Genomic DNA, 8915 nt, shown 5'->3' with positions numbered 1-8915 from the left:
CATCACTAACCACAAGAAAAGCTCTCAGTCCACATTTTCGGGGTGCTCAAATGTGTTACGGATTAAAAACAATGAAAACACTGAATGTATCTTAAGTATTACACAATTAAAAGAAGACAATGCAAAAGTGATTGATTTTAAGGAATTGGCTCATGCAATTATAGAGGCTGGCAAGTCTCAAATCTGCAGTGGGCCGGCAGGCTGGAGACCCATGGATGAGCCGATGTTGCAGTTCAAGTCCGAAGACCATCAGACTGTAGAATTCCTTCTTGCTCAAGGGAGGATACACATCTTTTGTTTTAGCCAGGCCTCCAACTGATTGCATGAGACCCACCAACATTATGAAAAATAATCTGCTGTACTCAAAGCCCACTGATTTAAATGCTAATTTCATCAAAAACCATCCTCATAGAAACATCCAGAATAATGTTTGACTACATATCTGAGCACTGTGGCTAAGCCGAGTTGACACAGAAAATTAACCATCATATCTTTTAATTAATTGGTGTTGGGAAATTTCACCCCAGATTCCAAGAGTGTTTGTAGAAAATCTTGAGATAACTTTCTGAGCAGCTAGGACCACATGATGCCTCACAATGTTATGTCCTCTGTTCCAAATCTTGTCCTTCCTGTTTCCTAGCATTGTCCTGTACCTCACAGTTACATTTCTGATAAATACTCTTCATTATAACTCAGACTTCTAAATTAGATTTCCTATAAGACAACTAAATAATGGGACCAAGATAATGTCCTTTGCAGCCCATAAAAATATCTAGTTATTTGTAGATGGGAGGATGATCAAAATGTTTTGGGCTGGAGGGCAGAATTAGCCTTTTGAAGGTTGAATACGCACAATTCCTAAATCTTTAATCATCCTAGAGTAAACCTAGGCTCATGGTGTACTTTGAGACAATGTCAGTCTCTGTCTTGATTCTCTGAATTAATTAAGAGGACTGCTGACATTTTTAAGGCCATAAGATTGCTTTCTTTCCAAATAGGGAAGTTGGATTCCAAGAACCATGCTTAATATTGGGCTAATTTTTGGAAGAGAATGATGAGCACTGTGAAATGGGCATAAAGAACAATTTTAGGCCATTTCGAATAGTCACCATTTAACTTACAGACAGTGTAGGGGATTGGATCTCAATAGCATATGTTTTACTGAACACTTACTATGTTCCTGGCACTGTGCTAAGACTCTTTTTCTGTATCATTTCACTTAGCTCCCACAATAACCAAATGAGTTAAGGAACATCAATTATTGCCTTTATTTTAAAGATAATGAACTGATGGTTAAGAAGATTATACACAGATTCTGGAGTCAGAGTGCGTGGGCTTAAATTTGCCCCCTTCCTTATGATCTCAGGAAATTACTTAACTTCTTTGAGCCTCATCTGCCTTCTGTGTAAAATGGAATTCATAATAGAACCTGTTTTAAGTGTTGTGCGGATGAGACGATGTGTGTAAAGCATGGAGTCTGCTGGTGCCTGGTGCATAGTAGACACTCTATAACTTCTTGCTTTAGCTACTATCATTATTATTAGCTCCAATTACAGAATATCTGGAATTCCACTTCAAGTCTACCTTACCCCAGAAGCCATGCTCTTGACCATCACATCATGGCACAGGACTTTGTCACTAAGTGGCAGATGGAGAAATTCCAGAGAGTGTTCCCTTTCCTTGAAGGAAGCTTCCTTGGTGTTTCTCCTCCATTTCATTTTCTTTTAATTTTTTTTCTCTTGTAACGTTTTCTTTCTCTTTGATTCACGATCTATTCTATTGGTGGCAGTGAAGGACACTGTCTCGGCTGCTGGCATTTAGGACTAAACAAACAATAGACTCATGAGTAGTTTTATTGCTTTTCAGTAAAAGGATACAACAGAAGACTTTAGAAGTTTGAGATGGAAAAATGATATCACTATTAAGTAACACTGGTTTAGAGAAGTACTGTATTTTAAATGTAAATGTGGTTCTTTGGTTTCTGGTTGGAAGGTTTTTCTCCACAGTATATTTTTCTTATGGACAGGGGCCACTAGGCAGGAGTAGGACTGGGTCCAATCAAATCCTGTGGTTTAATGGGGTCAGGCTTGAGGCCCTCTAGATGGTGGGGTTAGCACTTATCACATGGGTTCTCTGTAGGGTAACTCCTTATCTCCCCTCCTGTGTGGATCATTGTGCATGCCCTTATTCACTCCTTTGCCCTGTATCCCTCTTGGAAGTGGTGAGGTCCCCCCAAGGAATGGCAAGGGTGGGCACACTGCTAGGGCTTGTACCACTTGGAGAAGAAACAACTGACTTTGGTTTTCCTAGAAGGCATCTGACCTCTCACTGAAATACTGGAAGTAATACACTTGGAACAGGACACTGCGAGTGAGTGAATTGGCATTTTCTTTAATTATTCTGGATACACAGTCACTGGCTTCCTGACGTTGTAACAGGTTAGGAATGGGAGAATGAAGCTAGGAAATTATACTAGGTTATACTTTCCCCATCCTGATCAGCTTTCCATAGGTGATGGGCAATCCATCGGCTGAATTACAAGTTTGCTTTCGAGCCCTCTAGGGTTTTCTTGGAGAAGTTAATATTTATCTGATTCTGGTGAGTTTAGTTCTTTGGGTGATCTTTTGGGAGAAAAAATATCATGGCTGATATCACAGTAAAGTAAGTGATAAGGTCTGGGCAATCACAGCAGTGGAGGAAGAACAAATTACATCCAGACCCAATCGCAAAATAGCCATCTGATTATGGTTGTCAGATTTTAACCTGTGCCGATATTGCTATTGGGGAAAGAAACAACTCATCATAAATCTCAGTGATTTTTTGACAGTTTTCAATTTCAATGGGAAGCATCATGGAAGTGAATTTGATAAAGGACTTGGCAATGAAGTGAAATTTTCTTTTTTTCTCTTGTCCATTTAAAGATCATCTGACAATTTACAGTTCTTGTTGGGCTTAAGGTTTAAAATTGTTTGCATATGAACTTTTTATATCGTGAGGATTTCACTTCGGAGGAAATGGCATGACCATGCTGCCCTTCACAGAGAAAAGAATGACTCATTTCTTATCAAATTATTCAATCAATCAACTAATTAACAAGCTCACTGTTTTTACATAGGCTGTATGTTTATTTGGTGTATTAATTTGTAAGGGCTGCAGTAACGAATACCACAAACTGGGTAGCTTAATCAATAGAAGTTTATTGTCTCACAGTTCTGGAGACTAGAAGTCTAGAATCAAGGTGTCAGGATTGGTTTCTTCTGAAGGTGGTGAGAGAAGGATCTGTTCTAGGGCTCTCTCCTTGGCTTTTAGATGACCATCTTTTCCCTGCATCCCTTCATGTTGTGTTTCCTCTGTATCTGTCTGTCCATATTTCCAAATTTCCCCCTTTTTATAAAGACACCAGTCTTGTTGGATTAGGGCCCATCCCAATGACTTCATTTAACTCGATTACCTTTGTAAAGATCCTACTCCAAATACACTTATATTCTGAGGTTAGGATTTCAAGAGATATATATGTATATTTAAGAGGATACAATTTAACCTATAACCATTGGGATGGGTTTAGGGTAAGAATAATGAAGATCATGGAAGGCCCAAAGCCCTAAGCCATACCCTGTGGTGCCGAAGTTTAGTTTAATTTTAGTGACTGCCTCGTGGTTGAATGTGCAGTTGTTGGTGGGCATTTGGCATTCAAGATATGTCTTTTAAATGAATGAAAATAATTATTTGGAATAGCAGTCTCATTGGGAAAAATACACATATATGTATTAAATAGTTTAAGAATAACAAGCACATTACCTAAGACTCTTCTTCCTGCTGATGAAACAACTATGAACTTTGTATATTTGAACTCTGCCTACTATCACCCTGTTTTATCTTTTTTCTCATCCCTACTTTTTTGATATTGAAGTATCTAACTGTATGTCTCTGATAGACATCTAATTCTCACTGAATTAATGGGAAAATTTTAGGCCTTTCTGATAACTTCCAGTGAATATTAAGATGTAATTATAATGCCTTGATCTTTATGTGACTTATGACTTTTAGGCGCTCCCAGCATATCGAGCATGACTTCATTACAGAGGATTACAGAATCCTCTTACCATCACTTGGACCTGAGTTGCAAGTATCACTACTTCCTTCTTGGGGAAGAAAAACTCAAGGAACAGAATAGGAAGGTCTGTTGTCTAACTCCACAAAGAGAACAAGAAGGGCTACATTGTCCCTTTTTCATATCCTTTATTCTGTAGAGTTCTTTAGATTGTCTTCCAAAGCAATCTTTATGCTCTATTTTAGCATCCACAGTTGCTGTTTGTGTACATTGCCTGGTGTCCGGGCCAGGAGCAGTTCTGGATGAATTGAGAAGAAAAACGACAAGACTTCTATTATAATGCACTGTTTATTATTGGATCAATATGATCGATGTCCACCTGTCAGATCTGTAACATTATCTGGGAACCAGCAGATGGAGCTGTTACAGATAGCATTCAGAGGTTTGTTTATTCTCCTGAGCACGTGTTTCCATCCTGGATGAAATACCACTTCATTGTTAGAGCAGAGGAGTTGTCTATAGCCAGATGTTGTAAACGTTTATTCTTTTGTCCCAAGTCTGAAGAACTGGAAGCTCGTTTAGGTGGAGGGCCAAGGTTTTCATGTGGAAAGGGTATGAGGACAGTCTTATACTGCCTGCCTTAGGCCTCATCATGGCAGGAACAAATGTTTGCTATGTACAGGGAGAAAACTAGATATATTGCTTTCCAGAAAGCCCACATGTAGAATTGCAGAAGTATTCACAAATGACAGACTACAGGGGAAAAGAGAGACTTTGGTTAACAATGACTCACTTTGTAAACACATTATCAATATTGATAGACCCCAAAAGGATGCATATGCAGAATGTCCCTTGGGATTTGCAAGGACTGTTTGTCCAGGTGAGCGTCTAGTACTATTCATTCCAGCTGGACAGGACAGTTGCCTCTTACTTCTATTATGGAGGGTGGAGGTGGGTTACTCTTCCCATCTCATGCTTTTGAGGATACTCAGAAAACTTAAAATGTATCCATGTTCCCTTTAATATGGTAGGCCTTTCCTTCCTGGGGGAGTTATGGAGACTTATTAATGGTTTTCAAGTATAAAACACCACCATTAAGAAGAGTGGGACTCTGACTTTCTACCTCTGGTGTTATTTGAAGGAAAGGAAATTCATTTGGGGGTAGCATGAAGGACGTGGAGTGACAAGATGTTCCAACAGCAAAGGCTGATAAATATTGAAACCTGTCCCCACGGCCTTTTCCTCTAGGGTGGTTAATAAATACTGATTTCAAAACTAATGTCTGAAGAATCTCAGGTGGTGTGTGAGACAATAAGGGAGAAAAAGAACACCCTGTTTGGTGGTTCGTGAATTATGAGCCATTAAAACCTACTTACTAATTTTCCTGAGGGAAGATGGTGTGAAGTTCGCCGACACCAACTACTTTTTAAAATGTTCAGAGCTTAATAAAAATATTTACTTTTTTTTAAAATGCAAACTACAAATAATTAGTGAGATTTTGGACAAAATGTTCATGTTATTCGCTTCTAGCCTATAACACTTTAAGAGTAAAATTTTATATCATAACAAATGCTTGAGGAATCAGGATTTTATGGTTATAACACTTAAAATTTAGTTTAGAGCTAATATAATTTTTTGGTTTTGATCTGTAGTTGGAAGTATTCCTAGAATGTATTTGTCCAAATTCTTCCAAAGTCATTATAGTATGTTAAAGATAATTGATTCTTTTATTTTTTTTATTTTTTAGGTGAGGCAACCCTTGGTTGACCTCACAGATTGCAAGGACCGTGTCAGTGTACAATCCCTTATTTTTTAATTTCTTACGCCTACAGCAGATGGTCTTCCTAGGTGGTCTCCCATCCAAGTACTAACCAGGCCCAAACCTGCTCAGTTTCCGAGATCACATGGGATCAGCCTTGTTCAGGGTGGCATGGCCGTAGACAATAATTGATCATTTTAATAAGTATTCTAGGATCTTGCAATTTCTGGAGTTATTGTATGGTTTTAGAAGACAAGAGTGTAGGCAGTTAGACTATGTTCTAATACTAGAGAACAACTTGGATTCCTTCCTGTGGAGTGGAAGAAGTGATTCTTTACCCCTGATCTGAGCAAGTCCATTTCTTTGATGGACTTCCACCTTTCTATAAGGTGTGACATGTTGAAAATTGGCAGGGGTTCTGATTAGTTTAGTGCAAGTCAAAGTTTTGTTGAAGCCGTGACTATCATTTAGATATCACTTCTCAAATGTTCGTAAAAGAAAAATGTATTTCTCTATTTAGAATTTTTTTTGTTTTTAAATTTATGATGACATTTCCCCCAAAAGCTGGAAGTAAAGTGCTTTGAAGGAGGATGCCTTTTCTAATTTGCATTAAACCCCATATGGAAAGCACTGGGTGTACATTTACACACACATATTATGCACGTATATTCACATCTATTATATCTGTATAATATTTTATATATTATAGCCCACTATATGCACTGCTTTGTCTGCCTTTTTTCACTTATCAATATATATTAAAGATCTTCGCATGGCTCTCCTTCATTTTTCTTAATGACCGAATAGTATTTCAAAATATCAATGCATCACAATGTAATTGACTTATCTCCTAATGAGAGACATTAAGTTGTTTCCAAGTTTTCAGTATATTAAATACTGCACCAAAAAAATCTTTGAATGTACCAATCCTTGAACTAATAGAGTATTTATTTAGAATAGTTTCCTAGAAGAATTTCTTTGTTAAAAGACTTACTTTAACATTTTAAAACATACTGCTAATTTAAGGCATTGGTCTATGCATCCACCTGTTAGTCAATAATGTAGCTTCTGGGAAAAGTGGATCTTAAAAAGCCTGAATAATGAAATCTTCAAGTGTTTCAAACATCTGTTTGTAGCATTTGAAAAGAGCTCTCTTCCCTCCTTCCCATAACCATGTCAGTCACACTCTCACTGTCTTCATTTCCTGGCCTGGTGTTTATTAACTGCAGACAGTGGGCTGGTGCATCTGCAGGAGAGGAAGGTAGTTGCTATCCATTTTCTATACCTACTGGCACTTGCCCCACAACACCCAATCCTGCCATATATTTTGCTGGTTGAGTAAAAGATGGCAAGAATTTTCACTGCCCTTTCAAAATCATTTAGTAAGTTTTCCTCAAAAGAGGAGGATATTAGGATGGTGGTGGTGAGCAAAGATTCCACCAGGCTTACACTCAGTTGAGGAGAGAGTTCTCCATACATGGGAAATCCTTTGGACCAAGGGCACATGGGATGGTCACGACACTGCAACACTGGGAAGTGGAGTAGGAGCAGAACTGGAGCACATTTGGACACCTGATAAGATGGGACCAGGCTCATATGAGTTGCCGAGAACAGTAAGGAACCCACAGGAGAGGTGTTTATTGGAAAGCATGGAACTTAGAAAATAAAATGGATTGTAGAAACAATCAGACTGTACAGGAGGTACAAGAAAAAAACTTCAGGAGGAAAAGGAAGTGACAATACCAGGAGACAAGATGATAGTAATTCCATAATTAAGTGTGATCTGAGATCAATATGGCCAGTTTGGTTTGAGTTTTTTAATCCTTAACTCAAATGCTGCTCTCTGGTGTCATTTATTGGCAGCCTTTCCAGCTTGGTACAGTTATCTGCGGTGTGCAGTACCGTGTGTGTGTGTGTGTGTGTGTGTGTGTGTGTGTGTGTGTGTGTGTGTGTGTGTGTATTTGTGTATCTGCCTGTCAGTCAGTCTCTCTGTGCGTACTTGCATACACATGCATTTTCCTGGAGAATTATCAAAATGCAAGATTGGCGAGTAAGTTTGGAATCTCAAAACATAGCAGTACCCAAACAAAGAAGAAATTGCCTGAATGCCAGCCCTGATATAAGTGCCAGTTGTCTTCATTAGGGACCAGCTTTCCCAAATCCAAATATGTGTATAAATGTAGCATCTTGCCATTTATGCAATAAAACAGGTAAAGGATCCTCTTCCTTCCCCTTATGTTAAAATGTTGGTAACATTACTTTTGAAATGAAAATGCAGATATAGAGGGCAAAATTCATGTGAATTTTTATGATAAGATGTAACCTTGCTAGGAAATTTCAAACCTGCTGCTGGTTCCCTCAAACTATATTAGCCAAATAAACCAAAAAGTTTTTCATGTACTTTAAACTCTGATTTTCAACATCTTTTCCATCTGGAATGTTAGGTAGGGCAATTAGGCTACATTTCTTTAATAACTACGTAATCATTGAAATGTCCATCTTTGCTATTTTAAAGTAAAGGATCCACATATGTTTTATGGAATTCATACATTCTCACTGCATGACATCTGCTGGCTCAGACATATTTCTTTAAAGAAAATCAGAAGAAGACCAATAGCCTGAGAATCTTGGAGAAACCTGTTGGGTTTCAAATTGTTTCTAAAGTTGGCCAGATAGTCACTCTTTTTCCTGCTTGTCACTAAGGTGGGGCTCTCTCTGAAGAGCACCAAAGCCTAAAGGAAAGGGGTTCTCTGAATGAGCCTCTGACTTCTCTAGCACAAAGGACCTTTCACAAGGAGCAGACACAGCTGTTGTTTAGGGCTGAACTCACCTGGACTAAATTATTTCAGGTGAAAAATCTGTTTGTTTCCTGCACAAACACACATAGGCAGCTCGCCATATTCCAAAATGGCACACAAAACGGTACTCCAGAGAGACTCAGAAGATACAAAGACTTTTGACAATAGAAACCAAATAGAAGCTGAGACACTAACCTCCACTCCCCCTCCCTCCTCAGCAAGCTGAGCAGAGCTGCAGAACACACACACCTGGGTAGAACAGATGGTGCCCTGGTGCTATTGTTATTTTACAGTCTGACTGAATGGC

At 38.6% G+C, this 8915-nt stretch overlaps 1 pseudogene; it reads right to left on the bottom strand.

The window, feature by feature from the left end:
- Positions 1 to 5874: 5874 nt before the first annotated feature.
- Positions 5875 to 5993, bottom strand: LOC120612060 (uncharacterized; annotated as a pseudogene).
- Positions 5994 to 8915: the final 2922 nt, after the last annotated feature.

The sequence above is a fragment of the Pteropus medius genome, unplaced genomic scaffold (assembly GCF_902729225.1).
Source record: "Pteropus medius unplaced genomic scaffold, Ma_sr-lr_union100, whole genome shotgun sequence".
Taxonomy (NCBI): domain Eukaryota; kingdom Metazoa; phylum Chordata; class Mammalia; order Chiroptera; family Pteropodidae; genus Pteropus; species Pteropus medius.
The sequence above is the reverse complement of the archived record's forward strand: the minus strand, read 5'-3'. Positions and strand labels throughout refer to the sequence as shown.